Source organism: Amia ocellicauda, chromosome 19, assembly GCF_036373705.1.
Source record: "Amia ocellicauda isolate fAmiCal2 chromosome 19, fAmiCal2.hap1, whole genome shotgun sequence".
Classification (NCBI taxonomy): Eukaryota; Metazoa; Chordata; class Actinopteri; order Amiiformes; family Amiidae; genus Amia; species Amia ocellicauda.
Genome location: NC_089868.1, coordinates 22402682 through 22426087, shown reverse-complemented (window position 1 = coordinate 22426087; position 23406 = coordinate 22402682).

The following is a 23406-nucleotide window of genomic DNA, read 5'->3' as shown; positions in this document are numbered from 1 at the left end:
GATTTCAAGATCATTTCTGCAGTTCCTCTATGTTCCCTCTGCTTGCTAATGCAAAGACTAAACTATGAGCACCAAGGAGCTTTCAAAAGATCTCCAGGACTAAGTGGTTGAAAGACACAAATTTGGGGATGGGTATAAAAATATATCAAAGGCTCTGAATATGCCCTGGAGCTCCTTGCTTCCACCAAGTATTAACTGGAGATGTTAAATGTTATAAAAAGTGTTTCAGTAATATAATGTACACTAATGAAGTAAAATGTTAATAATATGATCATATGAATGGGGGATCTATAATGACTTTCAGACAGAACCCACAATGGGACCCATTTAAGATTTAAGAAGTCCTTTAAGCCTGCAATTGGTTTATTAATTCACCTAAGTGACAAAACTATGGTGAATTTCAATTAAGATGCCAAGAACATCTGGGGGAAACATGCCCACATCACAGATAAGTGTTTGGGGAGCACTTCTAGAACGCGAGTCGTTTACAACAGCCACAGCACCTCGTCTTGTCAAGCTGTCAGATCGCAGAAGCCGCTTTGTACTCACTGACCTCTGAAGAACAAACACTCGCTGCCGGCTGCAGAACCGGGCAGGCCGGGAATTTGAAATGGAAATCTGCTCTTGGGCATTCGAGCCCTTGGGTGGGAGATGTCCTCCAAAGGGACTTGTGGGTTTTCAACGTTTTGTTTCTTCTTCTTCAGTAGTTTAAGAGCATCAATTTCTCCCCAGCAGGTCCTGGTGTCGCCGAACATCTGTCCAAATTGCATTCATTCCTTCATCCTTCCCTCTTCGGCTGACTTTTTATTGTTTGTTATTTTTGGGTGTGCAGTTGACTTTGATAAAGCAGCATCATGCAACGTACAGATCTGCACCAAAGGCCCATCGTTAATGCTGCTCTCTGGAGATTCCAGTTTAACAAGCTCTGGTCCAAATCTCGGTGCTCTGCTGTTGCTGCTGAGCCACAGAAAAACACACACTACATTCCTACGGTTTCTTCAAAACACCTTTCAAGCTCTTAAAACACTCCCGATGGTGCTCTCAGCACTGAGTACGTTAATGTTCTTCCGCTCCAAACGCCTGTTGATAATTGTATATTTTTTTATTTAGTTTTAAAGCTTTTATATAGCACAGGCTTATACACTCACCTAAAGGATTATTAGGAACACCTGTTCAATTTCTCATTAATGCAATTATCTAACCAACCAATCACATGGCATTTGCTTCAATGCATTTAGGTGTGTGGTCCTGGTCAAGACAATCTCCTGAACTCCAAACTGAATGTCTGAATGGGAAAGAAAAGTGATTTAAGCAATTTTGAACGTGGCATGGTTGTTGGTGCCAGACGGGCCGGTCTGAGTATTTCACAATCTGCTCAGTTACTGGGATTTTCACGCACAACCATTTCTAGGGTTTACAAAGAATGGTGTGAAAAGGGAAAAACATCCAGTATGCGGCAGTCCTGTGGGCGAAAATGCCTTGTTGATGCTAGAGGTCAGAGGAGAATGGGCCGACTGATTCAAGCTGATAGAAGAGCAACTTTGACTGAAATAACCACTCGTTACAACCGAGGTATGCAGCAAAGCATTTGTGAAGCCACAACACGTACAACCTTGAGGCGGATGGGCTACAACAGCAGAAGACCCCACCAGGTACCACTCATCTCCACTACAAATAGGAAAAAGAGGCTACAAATTGCACAAGCTCACCAAAATTGGACAGTTGAAGACTGGAAAAATGTTGCCTGGTCTGATGAGTCTCAATATCTGTTGAGACATTCAGATGGTAGAGTCAGAATTTGGCGTAAACAGAATGAGAACATGGATCCATCATGCCTTGTTACCACTGTGCAGGCTGGTGGTGGTGGTGTAATGGTGTGGGGGATGTTTTCTTGGCACACTTTAGGCCCCTTAGTGCCAATTGGGCATCGTTTAAATGCCAAGGCCTACCTGAGCATTGTTTCTGACCATGTCCATCCCTTTATGACCACCATGTACCCATCCTCTGATGGCTACTTCCAGCAGGATAATGCACCATGTCACAAAGGTCGAATCATTTCAAATTGATTTCTTGAACATGACAATGAGTTCACTGTACTAAACTGGCCCCCACAGTCACCAGATCTCAACCCAATAGAGCATCTTTGGGATGTGGCGGAGCTTCATGCCCTGGATGTGCATCCCACAAATCTCCATCAACTGCAAGATGCTATCCTATCAATATGGGCCAACATTTCTAAAGAATGCTTTCAGCACCTTGTTGAATCAATGCCACTTAGAATTAAGGCAGTTCTGAAGGCGAAAGGGGGTCAAACACAGTATTAGTATGGTGTTCCTAATAATCCTTTAGGTGAGTGTATATATATATATATATATATTACACTCACCTAAAGGATTATTAGGAACACCATACTAATACTGTGTTTGACCCCCTTTCGCCTTCAGAACTGCCTTAATTCTACGTGGCATTGATTCAACAAGGTGCTGAAAGCATTCTTTAGAAATGTTGGCCCATATTGATAAGATAGCATCTTGCAGTTGATGGAGATTTGTGGGATGCATATCCAGGGCACGAAGCTCCCGTTCCACCACATCCCAAAGATGCTCTATTGGGTTGAGATCTGGTGACTGGGGGGGCCAGTTTAGTACAGTGAACTCATTGTCATGTTCAAGAAACCAATTTGAAATTATTTGATCTTTGTGACATGGTGCATTATCCTGCTGGAAGTAGCCATCAGAGGGTGGGTACATGGTGGTCATAAAGGGATGGACATGGTCAGAAACAATGCTCAGGTAGGCCGTGGCATTTAAACGATGCCCAATTGGCACTAAGGGGCCTAAAGTGTGCCAAGAAAACATCCCCCACACCATTACACCACCACCACCAGCCTGCACTGTGGTAACAAGGCATGATGGATCCATGTTCTCATTCTGTTTACGCCAAATTCTGACTCTACCATCTGAATGTCTCAACAGAAATCGAGACTCATCAGACCAGGCAACATTTTTCAAGTCTTCAACTGTCCAATTTTGGTGAGCTTGTGCAAATTGTAGCCTCTTTTTCCTATTTGTAGTGGAGATGAGTGGTACCCGGTGGGGTCTTCTGCTGTTGTAGCCCATCCGCCTCAAGGTTGTACGTGTTGTGGCTTCACAAATGCTTTGCTGCATACCTCGGTTGTAACGAGTGGTTATTTCAGTCAAAGTTGCTCTTCTATCAGCTTGAATCAGTCGGCCCATTCTCCTCTGACCTCTAGCATCAACAAGGCATTTTCGCCCACAGGACTGCCGCATACTGGATGTTTTTCCCTTTTCACACCATTCTTTGTAAACCCTAGAAATGGTTGTGCATGAAAATCCCAGTAACTGAGCAGATTGTGAAATACTCAGACCGGCCCGTCTGGCACCAACAACCATGCCACGCTCAAAATTGCTTAAATCACCTTTCTTTCCCATTCAGACATTCAGTTTGGAGTTCAGGAGATTGTCTTGACCAGGACCACACCCCTAAATGCATTGAAGCAACTGCCATGTGATTGGTTGGTTAGATAATTGCATTAATGAGAAATTGAACAGGTGTTCCTAATAATCCTTTAGGTGAGTGTATATATATAATATAATCATCAGCATCAGCCTGTATTGATCCACTGCCGGCCTCCCCAAGATACTTCCACTTGTTTCAGTGTACAGCGTCTCTTTTCCAGGTCACACCTGCAACATACTCTCAGGATCCGTTCAATGGCTTCCTTTGCTCTCTTCTTCTCGCAGTGTGTCCGGCCCATCGCCATTTTAACATTTTCACTTGTGTTTGTTCTCGGATCCATGCATTTGTTTTCTGTTTCTTCCTATTCCAAGCAGGCATCTGTCCAGGCTTCTTTGTGTCGTTTCCAGTTTCTGTGTCAGTCGTTTGTTTAGTGACCAGGTTTCAGAGCCATAAGTCTGATGTCATATGCATTGATCTTTACCTTTGCTATTCAAACAAATGGGTAGATTTCCTTTCAGTAGCATGTCGTTTCTTCCAAATGTATTCCATCCCGTTTATGGATTCATTAATGTATTTGTTTGTTTATATATATGTGTGTGTGTGTGTGTATCATGACTATCAGCCCATATTGATCTACTGCTGGATGAAGGCTCCCCAAGATGTTTCCACTGGGTTCGATCTGCAGCTTCTCTTTTCCACATCACGCCTGCAAAGTGTACGATTTCATCTTCCCATCTTCTATGTCGTCGTCTTTCTATAGCTTCCTTCGTCCATCTTTGATTTGTTCTTCTTGCAGTGAGTCTGGGCCTTTTAACATTCTCACTCTTAAAAATGATGTCACAGATTTATGTTTATTCTCAGATCCATTAATTAATTTTTCTACCTCTTCTTGTTATTCCAAACAGACACTTTCCATGCATATTTGTGCTGTCCACACTTTCTGCATCAGTTTTGTATTAAGTCACCAGGTTTTACAGCCATATATAATGTTTGTGTGTGTGTATATAGTATGTGTGTATATAGGTATATATACATAAAATCAGGAATATGTAATTGGAGTCATGAGTTATTGCCAATGGCTTTATTTCTTTCTGTGCACATCGATGGGAAAACATAATCTTACCTTAATTCCTCAATATTTTCACTAGCGTTACTGGTACACCACTTAAAACATTGTTGTAATTTAGAAATAATTGCCATTATCTATGTTAGTCAGTTACATTTAAAGGAATCTCATAATTATCTAAATCTGGTCTCATGCCATATGCCTGCTATCGTGAGACCTCCGAAGCACCCAAGTAACTCCGCGTTTAGACAGCTGGACTGCAGGTAATTAACACATTCACTCGTCCACCAGATGTCTGCATTCCAGTTGCAAGGATGTTAAATTACTGAAGCTACCCAGGGTGACAGTCAATGTCATCCCCTTGTGCAATGAGGTCAGAGCCATCGCCTCGGAGAAAGACTCGAGACTTCTTTAAAACCGGTGAGCGGCATATTTAATTAAGCCTGTGTGCTGCAAAAATATTCAATTATAACAAACTATTTATTTCTGAAACAAACGCAAATGATTGGGATGTTTCCTAAACTGATGAACGATGCCGTATTAACCGCTTAGCCTGCTGTCAAGAGGATTAGTATTTCTCTCTTGTTCTCCTTAATTAATTGATACACATGTTCTTCTAAAGGTTGAGTACGATATTGGATTTACAAATTCAGAATATGTGTTTTAGAAATGAATCTTAATCACGCTTTATGACTTTTATTTTCTGTGTCTGGGAGAAACTGATTCCCTCAGCCTCTTCATGGTAAATAAAAGGGGTCTCAAAGAGCACGAGCCAAAGTGAACGTGCACTATGATTGTAATATAGTCGCAGATAAAGCAGGCAGGGTTTATAAGAGCCACCGTCCGCGTTCTGTATAAAGAGTTTTAAATATTTATGGTTAAAGCTCAGCAGTGTTCATTCCTCGTATCCTTTTATGAGCCCATGGTTGATTTAGGACTTGCAATTAATTGAAGGTTCGTTGCAAAGACCAGTTCCTCACAAAGACAACTCACACTTTAAGAACAAAAATCTATCGGCACTGGGCCGCTGGAGATTAGCGCTTCAGACTTTAATTGGCCAACTGAGAGATGCCCTTTATGGTTGAGATGAAATGACAATCAGACAAGCAGAACATAAAGGCTATGTAAGATTTTTAGGTTATATGAATATCTTTCTTCAACTTGATCTCTTAACTCGGAGACCAAGCTCACAGAAATGACTTCATAACATCATCATAGAAAATGTGTTTGGCGAAAATAGGAGTTTGTACACATTTACATCATGATGATTGTGTTTTTCTAGTAAGACTGTGCTCCCTTTTCATACCTTGTATATACACTGCCACTCCTCTGAACATTTTGTAGTCGCTCGCTCTCTCTCTCTCTCTCTCTCTCTCTAGATATACACTCACCTAAAGGATTATTAGGAACACCTGTTCAATTTCTCATGAATGCAATTATCTAACCAACCAATCACATGGCAGTTGCTTCAATGCATTTAGGGGTGTGGTCCTGGTCAAGACAATCTCCTGAACTCCAAACTGAATGTCTGAATGGGAAAGAAAGGTGATTTAAGCAATTTTGAGCGTGGCATGGTTGTTGGTGCCAGACGGGCCGGTCTGAGTATTTCACAATCTGCTCAGTTACTGGGATTTTCACGCACAACCATTTCTAGGGTTTACAAAGAATGGTGTGAAAAGGGAAAAACATCCAGTATGCGGCAGTCCTGTGGGGGAAAATGCCTTGTTGATGCTAGAGGTCAGAGGAGAATGGGCCGACTGATTCAAGCTGATAGAAGAGCAACTTTGACTGAAATAACCACTCGTTACAACCGAGGTATGCAGCAAAGCATTTGTGAAGCCACAACACGTACAACCTTGAGGCGGATGGGCTACAACAGCAGAAGACCCCACCGGGTACCACTCATCTCCACTACAAATAGGAAAAAGAGGCTACAATTTGCACAAGCTCACCAAAATTGGACAGTTGAAGACTGGAAAAATGTTGCCTGGTCTGATGAGTCTCGATTTCTGTTGAGACATTCAGATGGTAGAGTCAGAATTTGGCGTAAACAGAATGAGAACATGGATCCATCATGCCTTGTTACCACTGTGCAGGCTGGTGGTGGTGGTGTAATGGTGTGGGGGATGTTTTCTTGGCACACTTTAGGCCCCTTAGTGCCAATTGGGCATCGTTTAAATGCCACGGCCTACCTGAGCATTGTTTCTGACCATGTCCATCCCTTTATGACCACCATGTACCCATCCTCTGATGGCTACTTCCAGCAGGATAATGCACCATGTCACAAAGGTCGAATCATTTCAAATTGGTTTCTTGAACATGACAATGAGTTCACTGTACTAAACTGGCCCCCACAGTCACCAGATCTCAACCCAATAGAGCATCTTTGGGATGTGGTGGAATGGGAGCTTCGTGCCCTGGATGTGCATCCCACAAATCTCCATCAACTGCAAGATGCTATCCTATCAATATGGGCCAACATTTCTAAAGAATGCTTTCAGCACCTTGTTGAATCAATGCCACATAGATTTAAGGCAGTTCTGAAGGCGAAAGGGGGTCAAACACAGTATTAGTATGGTGTTCCTAATAATCCTTTAGGTGAGTGTATATATAGATAGATATATAGATATATAGATATATAGATTGATATATTGATATATTGATAAAGATCTTTTTAACTCATCATAGCCATCTTCTCGCAGCCTTTAGTTTAAAGGAGAAGCTTGATTCTGTTAATACAGTATGTCCGCTTACATAACTGAAATAGTCCACCGTGTCGTCTAAAGCTTCTGGAGTTCACGCTCCTTCCACACAGTTTTTCCCAGAACACAAAACGGACATCCTCCTTTATGCATCTACAATTGAAACAGCCTCACTCTGACCTTCTCACAACGGCAGCCTTTGGGGGTGCCCATCAGGTTATATAGCTCTTCTCAGGCACTCAAAAGATAATGGACAAGTGAGAATAAATTACACACATCCGATTAGGAACGCCGGGAAGGTCAGGGGATGGGGGAGACGATGTTGAGATTTCACTTGGATCCGAATCCAGCCAGGGTCAACAGTGATCAGTTGTGATATTTCAGCCTGATATTTACAACCAATTTCTCAAAGGTTAAACGGATTATACCAGCGAATATAGGCAGAGAGTCTTGAACTGATGTCATTACTTCTGGCCGGGGATTGTCCCGAGAGATTGTATTAAGTAATAGACAGGAAGCTCCACCAATTGCAGGAGTAAGCCCTTTACACTTCAGTATTCAGGACACAGTGATGGCAGGATACAGGCAGGGGAAGAGTTCAATCAATGAACCATATCAGACATCAAAGCTGACTGGAGTGTTAAAAATCTTTGGTTAATACCAATTAATAAGCATTACATCTAAATATTTAGACTCTATTCTGAACCGTGATTCTATATTTGGCTTGGCCCCTCCAAATCTACTCCCAATTCAGATAACTGAGTAGAAATGCTAACTTTAATGGACATCTATGGTTTACTGGAGACTCATTTCATCACTCATCTTAATTACAGTGCAAAGTTTAACTAAATCATTCAAAATAATCATCTTAAAACAACCTTAATGTAACTTTATCTGTATCCAACATTAAAAGTGACAATTGATAATTTTTATCAGTTTAAATTCCCTTTTATTTTTATTGTGAATGTAGATATACCTATTAATTACCCCGACACCTAAATAAATATCAGTATCCTGCATTGTAATATATACACTGATCAGCCATAACATTATGACCACTGACAGGTGAAGTGAATAACACTGATAATCTTGTTATCATGGCACCTGTCAGTGGGTGGGATATATTAGGCAGCAAGTGAACATTTTGTCCTCAAAGTTGATGTGTTAGAAGCAGGAAAAATGGGCAGCGTAAGGATCTGAGCGACTTTGACAAGGGCCAAATTGTGATGGCTAGACGACTGGGTCAGAGCATCTCCAAAACTGCAGCTCTTGTGGGGTGTTCCCGGTCTGCAGTGGTCAGTACCTATCAAAAGTGGTCCAAGGAAGGAAAAGCGGTGAACCAGCGACAGGGTCATGGGCGGCCAAGGCTCATTGATGCACGTGGAGAGCGAAGGCTGGCCTGTGTGGTCCGATCCAACAGACGAGCTACTGCAGCTCAAATTGCTGAAAAAGTGAATGTTGGTTCTGATAGAAAAGTGTCAGAACACACAGTGCATCACAGTTTGTTGCGTATGGGGCTGCGTAGCCGCAGACCAGTCAGGGTGCCCATGCTGACCCCTGTCCACTGCCGAAAGCGCCTACAATGGGCACGTGAGTATCAGAACTGGACCACGAAGCAATGGAAGAAGGTGGCCTGGTCTGATGAATCACGAGTTCAAGGTGTTGACTTGGCCTCCAAATTCCCCAGATCTCAATCCAATGGAGCATCTGTGGGATGTGCTGGACAAACAAGTCCGATCCATGAAGGCCCCACCTCGCAACTTACAGGACTTAAAGGATCTGCTGCTAACGTCTTGGTGCCAGATACCACAGCACACCTTCAGAGGTCTAGTGGAGCCCATGCCTCGATGGGTCAGGGCTGTTTTGGCAGCAAAAGGGGGACCTACACAATATTAGGCAGGTGGTCATAATGTTATGGCTGATCGGTTTATATGTGTGTGTGAGGGTGTGTTTATGTTTGTTATGGACACTGTTTAACATAGATAAATATGTATTCCATTTTAATTCTATAAATAGTTCAGAATAATTAGAGCAAAAATGTGTAGAATAGATTTTGTGGATTTCACTGAAAAGTACTTTAACAAGATGTATATAATTCTTCCTCATAACATTCTTCTCTTTAAGACTGCCTCTTCACTTGTCAAAATTGATAATTGCCGACAGATGTGTTAATTGACATCCTATAATTGCCTGATAACTGTTAAACTCAAAACATGTCAGTCTGCGACGAGTGTTAACACGCGTGTGAAACAGTATGTGAAATGAGTCTTCTGCACACGTGACTCTGCAGAGCATCCGCGATATTAAGACCAACATTTTTACAATATTAGATTGAGCAGCCAGGACAACTCGGCGGTACAACAAATTTCCTGGATTAGGATCTGGACGAGCACACCAGTTAAGAATGATTGCCTTCTGGAAAGACGCTTTGCTTTATTGAACCCGGGGATTTATCTGATCCCTTCAGCCAGCTTAGATCATTTAATATAGCCTGGCTTTTCTCAAATGAATTTCTGTGATTAGACAGACCAGCGCCAATCAACCTGGGCCGTAAAAAGAGGGATTTCGGATTTATTGTCAGCTCAGGGGTTGAGGGGGGAGGTATAAAGACTAATTGCTTTTAATGAAATACAATAAATAAAAAAGTAAAAAAAAACGTAACCGCTGTAATGACCCAAATGAATGTGTAGTGGGAATACTTCCATTTTTCTGTTGTTGTGCGTCCCCCTTTGAGTATTTCACCTGGAGCGACACATTTTGTATGACTAAGCCATATGAGGTAACTTTTTGCTCTCTGATTAAAACCAGTAATAGCCCATAGGATCTTAGCTTGTCTCAGATTAATATTACACAAACGGAGGGCGTTGGGACCCAGTCAGGCCTTTTTGTCTATATAACCATAAAAAAAAACACATTTCTTATTTTTTTTTTTTACACATAGAGTGGCTTCTGTCAATAAATACATGAGTTTGCGACCATAGATTATGGATTTTGTTCTGTGTTGACATAATGACTATAATCATCATAATTATAATCATGTATCTGAGATCTTACAATGCTCAGTAGGTAAGTAAAGCATCTATAATGACAGAATAGTTACCCCAGTGCTGTTGACAGAATCTGCAGTCAATCTGAAGAGCGAACGGTTAAGCTGTGTGTGCATACAGCCGAGCATTTAATGAGACGATCTTAAAAACGGCCTTTCATTATGGCTCCTATCGCATTATTCCGATTTTTAGTAGAGACCATTATTCTTATCTCCTTTCAACTGAAAAACCTTGCATTTGCCTTTGAAGAAAAGTTTAAGGAGAAAAAAAGGGAAAGAAAGAACTATCATCATGGAGTTTAATAAATCCATTTCTCCCCTTTTGGCCAGCAGTTTATCAGACGTTTTAATGCAAGAGAGCATTCTGAATTCATTTGGCACCAACCCATGAAATAATTAAAAGCAAAAAAAGAGAAAACAATATGCAAGGATGCTCTTCCAGATCCAGACGGCTAAAACACACTAATGACTTTTTACATGTGCGTTTTCCCCCTCAATTGAGACGCAAATACTTGATCCCATAAATGCACGTTCCCCAGCTTTTTTAACGTATCCTATATTGTGACGGGGCTTTTTTATTTGTATGTAACGTCTCTTCTTGCCCTGGTTATCTGCTTAGAAAAACAGAGGTGGTAGGTGTATCTAGTCTTTCTCTGGATAGAGTCAATATAGCCCTCTGTACTCCAGTCAGAATATATTAACAGTTTGTCGATATTAATGAAATCTTGTTTTTGAAATGTAGACGGATACAAGCACGTATTGATTTTGAAGATGTTTGGAGGGCACTATATCCTTCTTAGGAGGTCCAGTCGAAGTCCATAAAATGTGATAGCATATTGGAGGTGTTCCACACACTTACTTATTATAAAACAGTGTCTTTGGAGAGATGGAGAGAGAGGACTAGAAACTTGCATAAATATACACTAACATTTTGATGAGCTTTACATTTCCCGTCCTGCTTTTCGCTGGCAATGTATCCATATCTGTATATTGTATTTTTAATCATATGTGTTGATATCAATGATATGCATAAATGCTCAGTCTGAGCTTCCCTAGCTACAATTACAGGATTGTTCGATTTTTCATGGCCGTTCTCACCATATTGAGCTCCTGTTATAATAAGGATAAATCCCACAGGAAAACACTTCCCATGTATCTGAGCTCTGCATGGGTGGTGGAGTGGAAGAATGGATGAGAAAATAATCTACTCACTGTAGTGTTGCGCTGCCGGCATGGGTATATTTTGTTTAGGTGTGGTGAATCCAATTGCATCCTATATATTACGGGTGGCAAAAATATAAATTGAGTTTTCGTTGGCTGGCATTGTTTTACAAAACGAAAAGGTAGAGGAAACGCAAGATTAATGACAAAATCCTATCATGATCGTGATATCGTGACTGCCGCGATTGTGATTTCGAAACGGTACAGATTCTCTTTTATCTTCTGACTTTGACAGACTCTGTGTGTATCTCCTGATCTGCAGAATCCAAATCGAGTTTCTCCTCAGCTTCAGCCAGTGGACGTGGGCTGGGATTTGGATGAAAATGTATCGTTCGGACAAGTGGCTATGAGTTGGTGGAGCATTAGGTTTAGGCTTAGGAAAGTTTAAATTATGAGAGGTTAGAGAGTAAAACTTTTGTACCATCTGCACTTTTGAGGTTGAGGTTTAACTTCAAATCTTCAAATTCATCTTAAGCAGTCAAAACCTTCTGCCACAACATCCTAAATGGAACTACAAGACCGTTTTTGCTTTACCAATTTCCCTAATTCATTAAATCTAGTCCAAACCTTAAATTTAAACCAAGCCTTGAATGTAACTGATGAGTAAGGACTGACGCAGGGTTGTTAGTAGTTAATACAACTATATTTGAACTAAGAAGAAGCCAATAACAGGACAGGCATAAAGGATGATTTAATAGAAATTTAGATTACGACGGCTAATGATTCTTCTCCTGTGTTGCTCATAGTAGTGTCCCGGGGATTAATCTCATCCCTCCGCAACAAACCTGGAAAGTGGGCATCCTCGAGTAATGCAATCCATCGTGTTTCTCTTCTCTTGTTTGGATTGCATGACTGCTGTACAAACATCACCATAATCAATCGCAGGTGAGATCGGCCTTGTTACAATGCTTTTACACCGCGCTGAGGACTAATAGAGATAAGGCCGACCCTACTCCTGCTCAGACGCCTCCATTTAATTAATGTGCTTTTGATATCAATCTGTCAATAAGATGGGGAAGGAGGAGATTGCTGCTCACCAAATGTCCAAACATTTTAAACAAGGCCTTCTAGTGCCTGTTTGCTCAGTGAAGATTGCGTTTTTTGATAGAATTGCGTGCTTTGAATGGATTTCGTAAGTGCCGCACATGTTTCTTTGAGGTACACAATCTTTGCTGGTTTATATAATTGTTTTTGCAATTTTGACAGCTAAGTCATGGTAGTAAAGCCAATTTAAGACAAAACATTTTTAATAAATGAGTTTGTGCCACTGGACTAAGTACTATTATTATTTTTTTTTGTTTCTATGTTTTGGATATTATAACTATAAATATGCTGTGTTGCCAGTAAAGCAAATAACATTTATACTCTGTGGATTGACCCTGTCAGAGCAGACACGGAAGAAAATATGAAGTTGTGGTTCATTGTGCCAATCTGCCCACATAAGATTGGCACAAGAATAAACAACAATTTAGACCGTTTGTCTTGTGTAATCTGTATTGACTTCGTTTTGTTCCTACCCACTTAGGAAATGAAACGTAGTTGAATGCAAAGCACTTAACCTCAAGAAAATAAAGAAGTCGCACAACGATGTAGTTCTTAAAAGCAGGAAGAAGAATGCAGACCTTGCAGACGTTTACCAGCTGACCTTACCAGCTCTGAAAGAATTACACAAGCTATGGATTGAACATGTCTCTATGACACATAAAATAACTTATTCTTTTACACGGAAGCGCAGCTGTAGCCCTCAGCCCTCCGACGATCAATACCAACGCCTTTGGAGCACTTTGAACTGGAAAGAGAGAAAATATTTATAACACAAGGAGATGGTAATGTTAGAAATATGGTCTCTCACAGCTGTGTGTGTGTGTGTGGGTCTAGTTGTGTAGGTTAGTTATTGCCTCTTATTAACCTTTTTCAAGTCATTAATAAGACTTTTTTCAGGCAGTTTCTTGTCATTATGAGAGGGTATGTTCTTCAATGGCATGAGAACAGCAGGAAAACAGAATAAGTGAAAACAAATGCATTGCAAGAATTGCCACTGGATGTTCGTTGGCAAATTTACAGTAATTCAAAGGTGATATTTATTTCATTTCGGAAAGTGACATTTCTTTCCTTCAGAAAGGAAAAGGAACTTTATTTTCACCCACACTGGTATATTAGATTTCTTATTTATTTTCATCGGTGTGTAATGGATATCTTTATTTACAGCTCTGTGTTTTTTCATCTGGGTAAGACTAATGCAATGCTGAAATGCAATCCAATGTAACACATAGCTTTATATCATAATCACGAGCACAGGTTGGAGGCACAGTGAACACTAATACAAATCAGACAGTACTAGGATAGGCTGCACTTGAACAAGTAATCTCATTTATTTTTGAGAGGTGTACCATCAGTGAGTAATTTCAAATCCTACTGTGTAATATAATGTGAGGGATTTTAAAGATTCGGCTTCCACATACAGTATATTCTACCTTAAATCAAGTCCATAAAGACCCTAATGCCTTTTCGTGGCCATCTGATTTAGAAGACAGTTTTCCCTTGTTCTTCTCTTATCAGCACAAAGGCAAATGTAAACACTCTTTATACTATTATTATAATAATGATGATGCAAAGGAAATTTAATTCAGACATAACTATACTGAACAAAAACATATAAACGCAACATGTAAAGAATTTTTCATGAGCTGAAACAGGTGTGGCATGTCAAGAAGCTGATTAAACCCCGTGAGGTGCCCCTTGTGCTGGGGACAATTAAAGGCCACTCTAAAATGTGCAGTTTTGTCACACAACACAATGCTACAGATGTCTCAGATTTTGAAGGAGCATGTGATTGGCAGCTGACTGCAGGAATGAGCACCAGAGCTGTATGGCAAGACAAATGATAATTTAGAGATCTTCAATTGCATTTCAAGATATCTTTAAATCATTTACAGATATCTGCAGATTATTTTGGGATATCTTTAAATGACTTCCTGTATGTTGGTTGAGATTATCACTTCCTGTTTACTGATTCAGTTACATAGAAATGAATGAACAAGTGAACAAGTAAGAACATAAGAACATGAGAACATGAAACAGTGTCCAATCCATTAATATCTGAATGATCCAAGGATCCTATCCAGTCGGACTTTAAATAATAATCTTGGGCTACATACAGGAAGTAAATAAATGATAATCTTAGGCTACATACAGGAAGTAATTTGCAGATACCTGTAAATGCACAGGAAGCAATTTGAAGATCTCAAAGATTTAGAGAGATCTCTTAATAAACTTGAAGTCATTTGTAGATATCTTTTAAATCATTTAAAGCTATCTTCAAATGATACTTTGGCTTGCCATAGAGCTGTTGCCAGAGAATTGAATGTTAATTTGACAGTACGTCCAACCATCTTAAAAACTGCAGACCAAGTGTACCAGGCCAGCCCAGGACTCTGCTGAAATTGTTTAAAGTTGCGTTCATATTTGTGTTCAGTATACCTTGTTTAAGAAAGGTATTTGACCAGGATTTGCTCTCCTTTCGAATATTGAAGACTCAGTGTTCTTCTGTGCGTTCTGTACATTGAGTCTCTCTTATGATTGATCAGTGTGCAATGCACCTGGCTCAGCTGACGCACCGCCAACTTGCTTCCTGCACAGCAACAGGTTTCACCCCGGCCTGGCGAACTGTGACTGTAAAGGGAATGTTATTTAGGTTATGAAAGAGGAAGCAGAAGCATATATCTGTGAATAAACTGGCAGAATAATGTGGACGACCAATTTTAATTCAAGTAAATATACATTCAATAATGAAAAGGGCCTGCAGTGTTATGATTTGATGAACTTTGATAAAGATGTCTTCCGTTCTACTAACTTCTTACACTAGAACCGTGCAGTAAATCTGGATGCCAGGAGCCGTGTGTGTTATTCACAGACGGCCTCGTGGACGTGGCTGAGGTAGTTGCACACAGTAAGCTGAACTTGGCTTAGGTGGAAAAACTGAGATGGGTCTGATCTGTGTGTCTAGCCTACTGAGAGCACGGAGATCAGTACATCACAAGCACACAGCACGCAGTACTTTAGAGAGCAGGAAGAGTTTCAGACAATAATACAGAATTGTCAATCCAACAATCAAATCTCGGCTTAATGGTTTAGGGCTTCGGTCAGCCTCCCATATATATATCTATATTTACGCTTCATTCCAGGTGCAAAATGTCTAATGAAACAAATCAGTTCCAGAGCACTTCTCCTTCCAGACTCTTGAACAAATACTTTTGAGATCTGTACAAACATAAAAATTAAAGACGCACAAAAAGCACATCTTAGTTAGTTTTGCAGACATAAATTAGGCTGCCCTGTCGATACATGTGTTGAGAAGTACAGCAACCCCTCTCATATTTAAATACGATTAGAGACAGTACTTGTTGTATTAATCATATCCAGGAATGTACATGATATGCTAATTGTATATATGACTATAAATCAATAGATTACTAATAACAGTCCCAATTTACCTGCAGAATGTTTATTTTATCAGCTTCAACACTTGTGAACACATTTTCAGTATTGAACTTCCAGAGAAAAATATTATGCCGATGTTACAACGCTGCTAACTTATGTGCTTTATCTTTTACATACACTTTGCATGCTTAAAATATCCTCCGTTGTTTGAGTATGCTAGTCATTTGCCTGGAGCTACACTCAACCACTCTGAAGTAAAATGTAGGTCACAGGGCCACTTCATCGCTACAGTAAATGCTTCAGTAAAGTAATTTTGTATCTTTGTCTCTTCCTCATGTTGTCTGAGTACATTTAATTTTAAACTTAATTAAATTACATTGTATTTATAGTAGTAAAGGTGGAACATGTATTTATAACAATAATGTTAAACCGATATTTAAATCCAAATTGAAGTTTACACGGGGAAACAACAATACAATTTTGTATATCTACTAATATACTTATACACAATTAAAAAAGCACATGAATACAGGAATCTTAATGTACTTTATCTGCAAGCCATGTAATGAAAAGCCTGGGCTTAAAATTAGCTCCGTCAATTTAGTTTTGTCTGCTTTAGCTGAAAAGGGGATTGAATATTAATTCAAACTATATATTTAGAATCCTCTCTAACTTCTAGCAAACAGATTCAAAATAGAATACTTGAAATTAATACTTTGATACTCATTATTTTCCTTAGTGTTATTAAATGTGAGTTGGCACACACATTTTTGGCTGTAGCCCAGGTGCAATAACATGCTTGCTGATGTGCTTCTTGAGTATTCAAGTTTTTGATTTATATATTTTCGGTGGCGCATGAGGCATGCATAATTCTACACTGTACCAGAATACAAAATAAGATTTCTAAATTTAGAACGTAAATACTCATTGAAATATATGTTCTGAATGGAGAAATGTTGCAATGAGATGTTATATTATGCTAAATACAGCAAAGTAGGATATAGAAGGCTGAAAGTTTACTGGTTTGAACCATTAACATATTACATTAAGCTGTATTGCAAGCACGACACATCATAACAAGTTCATCCCTGTTTTTTTGTTTTTTTTTTTAAATATGAATCATACATGTTTCAAATTCTTGGATGCTAAAACTGTAATGAATCAGTGCAGTCATTTACTAAATGCTAGAGAGTGTTCAACTATATAGAGCACACTTCTAATATCATTACTGCTCTCTTCTCCTAACGGTCACCACTCACCCAGCTCTGACGGATGGCCTCCCTCTCCTCTGTCTTGACCTCTTTTTTGACACTGTCGATCACTCTATCCTCTTGCCGATCTTGGAATCTCTGCCACTGCTTTGGTCTGCATCTCCACCGACCTCAACAGCCACACCGACCAAGTGACAGGGCATGGATCTTCCTCCACACTGCATCGTCTCCTTACAGGTGTGCATCAAGGCTCAATCCTTGGCCCTCTTCTCTTCTCTCTACATTCGCTCTCTGGTCCCCTCTTGGCATACCATGGGTTCTCCTACAACTTCTATGTCAATAATGCCCAGATCTCCCTCTCTTTATTCCTCTTCTTGAAATTGTGTATTAATTTCTAAATTTTGTATTGATTATAGTCCTGCACTTTTGTAATGCTTCAAATCTTTGTGTAAACTCGACTAATAAATAAATAATAATAATTACACGTTTAAAGCCCTGTTAACAAGGTCCCCTGCTGCCAGCAATGCAACTCGCACTGGAAAAGGGTCCAGCATATTACTGTTAATTAAAGAGACAAGGTTAACACTGTTTATTTAATTATACGGTCAAAGAATGTTATTTTCCATGAGGTATAATGTCTGTGAATACAGAAAATCATAATTAGTTTACATTATCAACATTTCCTCATTAATCAAACAATGATTTTAAGACTTTAACATTGGGTGGGTTTTATATATTACCCTTAGTTCTTATTCACAGAAAGAATGTGGATTAACCTTATGAGCTTTGGCAAATTAAGATAGTGTGTTCTCTCTCATTATTCATTAAACTTTTACTCATTACATTGAGCAATAAAGATAGTTCACTTCTCTAGGCAATTAAATGTGGACTTACAATGGCTGATCTATGTATCACATTTACAGTAACAGTGGGTAAAGCCTGGGTATATACTTGTGCACCAGAGAACTGCTGTAAGTCAGATCAATTATAAAACTATAAAACTTGCTCAGTCCTGCTTCACTGGCATGTGATCATGTGGAACATTTTCACATTTACATGATCCGGCCACAAGGTCAGATGTATGATGCTTTCAGTACTGTCATGAAGAGTAGGACATGATAGCTTCTGAAACGACAGGTGCATGTTTACATTTCTAAATCGTCTTTAAAAATCCCTCCAGAATGCAAATCTTTGCAAATGATCTTGAACAACATTACATTATTTGCAGATCTTGACAAGTTAATGACAAGCAAAACTGTTTAATATATCTTCTGAGATGTATCTACGATATTTCCATATCTTAATAAATACACCTGATAAAAGAAAACTATTTTGAATCCAGTGAGCCTTCACTGATTTTATTAGACCAGAAAATCCTGTGATTGAACAGAGCTGGTTTTATTGGAAGTATGTATAGCATTAAAAGGGTGTTTTATTTGATTATTATAACAGTGTATCTAATAACAAGGCACTCTTGCATATGAAGATATTAATTTATGTACTGAGTGGATTAAAACCTTGTCGTTCTTATCTTCCATTTTGGCATCGTGGTCCTGCACAAGTGATAAGAAAAAGCAGCTTTTGCAAATAGACTGTGTTTTACATAATATGGAAGCTGAATATGTTTCTTGTGACTTGTGGTCCAAGTCTCTTACATCCTGCCTTAGGCTTGATTTTGTCTTTCTTGGTTATCTCTGGGGGGGTTGCATTGAAAAGCACATACTGTCAGTTACGATTGGCACAGGGTCAAACTGGCAGCGTGATCTTTGCTTTTGAGGCTAGAAACTGTGGGAAAGGTTAAAGGGAATGCTAGTTCAAGAGGAATGGAGTGTGCTTTGGCTTCAGATAAAAGCAGAAAGGGAGAGAGAGAAAAAAGAAAGTACTGTCATCACAGCCAGAGGGAAGAAGCAGAGTCTTAGCAACCAGGCTCTCATCTCACTGGAGCAACAGATACATGAATGCATCCAATGACTGGGTTAACAACAGTCTGATCCTGAATGTGGTCCACACAGAGCTAGTCACCCACGGACAATTATGTTTGTTTTAGTTCATTGGGTGGAGGTGGTAAAAGGCTACACGAAAGCTGGGTTGCCAGAGAGAAAGGAGTTAATCTCCGCTCCAAGGAGAAGGGAAATATTCTTTTTAAACGGAAGAACATGTTTTCCTTTTAATATCAACTCAATTATCTTTCTGAAAATTAATCTTTGTGTTTGTTCCCAATTGCTTTATCCCAAATCCCCGTTGCCTTAGATCCAAAAGAAACGCATACAAACACGACTATGCAAATCAGCCGCGCAGAGCAATCAAGGGTCTTAAAATATAGTGCTCTACCACTCTAACGAACTTACAGAATAAACTGACGCATAATTTGGGGGAATTGTTTTGCAAGGAACAAATTGAACAAATACCTGTTTCTGATATACAGACGTGTGTGCGTCTTCTGACAAGCAAGATAATTTATCACATAGTTAAAGCAAGGAACGATTAGGTTTATGGGGTAATGGGTTCAATTTTCGAAAATTGTGGTACTCATACTATTGAATATAATTGGCGATCGTGTCTTCATAAAGAGGCACACTTACCATTTATGTATTTCCCTCATTTAGAGAATTGTTTTTTCTTGACTTGCATAATTAATCTTACAGGAATTCATTGTGTCTTGGTTTTGGCAGACACACCAACATAGCTCACAAAATCAAAGAGTTAGATGACCCATGGAGGTCTCTCAGGGGTATCAGTCACCATAAGTAGGATCTGTACCAACCAGGTGGCTACATCTAATCCAACAGGAGACACCAGCTCTATGCTTAATATGTCAGATAATACTCTTGTAAAACCAGGAATAATTGATATAAACAACTCTTTCAGTAAAAGGGCTTTGGGCTCTTGTTATCAAATACGTCTCCAGTTCCTGGTGTTTACCTCCCAGTTGTTAAAGGATATAGGAGACGTTATCCACAAACCTTAATCTTTTACTTGCAAATAGGAGAACTTCAAGCTGACTGGAAACTTTGTTACTTAATGCTGGTTTTTATTCAGCCAAGGCTTACAATATGGTGTACTAGGATTTTCAAAAGGTATCTGATAAAGTACCTCACAAAAGCTTTGCTACTTAAATTAGAAGGAAGTAGTGCTGATCTTTGCAGAGGGATATAGAACTGACTAAAGTAATCTGATCTGGACAACGTCAAAGAGGAGTCCCACCGGGATCTTTGCAAGGCCATTTACTTTTCCGAACATATGCAAATGACCTGGATCAGAGTTTTTATAATGAATGCTTTTGAAAAAGAAAAAAAAAAAACCCAGACGCAGTTGAAAATACACCATGAGTATTGTTCTGGAGTCTGCTATGAAAATATAAACACATCTGCATGGACATAATACATGAAAGAAGAGATTAGGTATCCTTTGATAAGTTTAATAAAGGTAACATGTGACAGAAGTTGTATATTTTCATCTTTTGGATATTAGGACTGATAGAAATCTCTTTAGGTCTTCAAAGGTTTGAAAATAATAAACAGCATTGCTTTCAGTGGTGACTTCAAATCTAATTTAGCCAGCAAAACACAAATATGAAAACTATTGTACAGCTGAATCAGAACCGATGCAAAGAATGTTATGTATGTTAAATTCAGTGTGTTGATTATGATTCAATCGGTTAGATGCTACAAAATAATCCTTTATATAAGAGGACTCAAGCAAGTTAGTGGTCTGAATGAACTTCTCTATCCTGGACTTTGTAAGTTATTATATTTATTGACAGTTTTCCCTAATTACACAGCATCTGGTGACCATTACGTTGATAACAGATTATCCCTTTTCAAAAACACTAATGGAACATTTCAGCTAAAGACAAAATCCGTTCAGTTCCAAACACTAATCTGAGACTTACATATTATAAAATATTATTTTGAGCATGTACGGTACATTGTCAAGCATTTGTTTTACCCCCTGGAAATTGAAATCGTTCATATATAACTGACCTCAGGGTAGCAACAACAGTAGCATTCAATTTGGAGGAATGGTTCAAATTGGGATGTGCATTGTCTTTATTTATTGTAACATACTGTGGGGATAAAAATAATACACATGCTTCCAATTATGCAAAAGGGATAATTAAAAGCGATTTAACGTTCACTACACCCCTGGTAGTAAATTACCTCCCCTTATCTTTACTTTCACCTCATATCTACCCTTACAAAACAGAACGAACGTACATGTAAAAGTGACAACTTCGATCTGTAGGTGACACATGGTGTGGCTTCAATTAAGCAAAAAGGCACAGAAATAACAGGTGCCTGCAAGGTTATTTCTGAACATCCAGGGAAGCCTGTAAATCAAAGTTTGAGGAAATTGCATTAGTGCTTTTAAATCTGTGAATGCATCACATTAATCTATCATTGTGAGGCAAGTGCTGACAGACACTTTTCCGCGGTGAAAGACGAGAAAAAGATTACTGTTACAATTTCACACAATATCTCCCCACACTTGGTACAAGCAATCTGAATGGAAGCTGACGAAGCTAGAACTTTTCTCGTTTTGATATATATATACAGGACATGAACACCAATTCATATGGAAATTCATTTGTTTTAGTTTCATACTTAATGACGAAAACGTGGGATTACATTTTCTACGTATGACGCAAGAAATAATATGTCCTTCACAGGAAACCGATATGTTGATGCTGATTGGTGTCTTCTTGAACAGCCAACATTATAAACACATGTATTTTCAAGCTTCCATTCTGGGGAAACAAACATTAATAACTGGAACCTACTACAGCTGTGGCTTATTGATTTCATTATAATGTTATCTTATTAACAGATTTGTATTTTATTTTCAAGGAAGCTGTAAGTAAACTATAGTGCCGGGCTCTAAGCAACTGAAGTGATCAAATGCAATTGCGTAATAAAAGACTTTGTTTTGGCTTTCATAACTCATAAGGGTATAGCTCTGAGGTCCATTAAAATTCAGGATGGTGACAGCGCCGTTACTCCTGGGCTTCCAATTAACAATATCCATCGCTGTAATTCCTCAGCGCTCACACACCGCCGTCTCACTTATCTGGAGATCCTCTCCTCAGCACCGGCGAAAACAATTTAAACGTCAAAGTTGCATACACTGCTTTCCAGATACCATAGCAACAGGAGGAATTTGCGCAAATACAATCGCCCCTCTCTTCTGTCGGTGGACGGCGGCGGATTGATTGGAAGGCTGTTTCCTTTGACAGATCTGATTGTGCAGCACGGGAAGAACCTAGTTTCATCCTGATAGATATTCGTTCAAAACAAGAACTTAAAGCAAGTTTGTCTAAAATAGGGACTAAAAGAAGGCACATGCTCACACTTGGTTTTAATGATTCAAGAAGAAAGGGCAGCTTAGCCATACACTGTTTTGCAAATATATTTGAAATTGTTTAGCTTATCTGCCTCGGAGAAGGAAAATTCAATTCTGGGACTTGACTGCTTCCAGTTTTCCAGTCACAGCTGAAATTTGGAAAAAAGAGATATCATAAAAGTGCTATGAAATTATTCTGTCCTGGTTGTGATTCTTTCAGCTCTTACTGGACAATCTTTTCAGTTATTTAACTATATTACAGTTACATGTAATATCTCATATATATTTGTATGTCATGGTTTAAGATGGCAAATCATCAGTGGATATGCAGGCACAATATCTGTGTAATGATTGCTCACTGTCTTTTCCCCTCTAGTTCTAAATGTTGGCATTCTCAGTCTCAGGGTTGAATTCTCTTTATCTTTGGTCCCTATGTAATTTCATACGCCTACTCTACTTATAAAAATACACACACATGTACACATTTGCTTTGTGCACACATGAATAACACCTATATAATGGCCAATGACAGCAGAGTCACATTAAAACACTATATATTATACTGCATTAGCAAACCAGTTATCTTTTTTTTTAATTCTCTAATGAACCCAGAAATCTGCATTCACATAAGGTGATTAATTAAGCATATGCGAGAAGCTTGTTTATTCAAATTGTCCTTCCCCCCAAAAAAAAACACAATTAATGCTGAATTACCCTTAGTTTTTTCTTTGAGATAACTGACAGTTTAATTTCAACTGAATTCCATTATGTCACGACTTTCTCCTAAAGTCTAAAAGCACTTTTAGATTTTAATTGTTAAAATGAACAGTAGGCTTTGCAGAGGAAGTTCAGGCAACATTTACTGAACCGTCAGTCAACACCATGGGGACCTAATTAAAG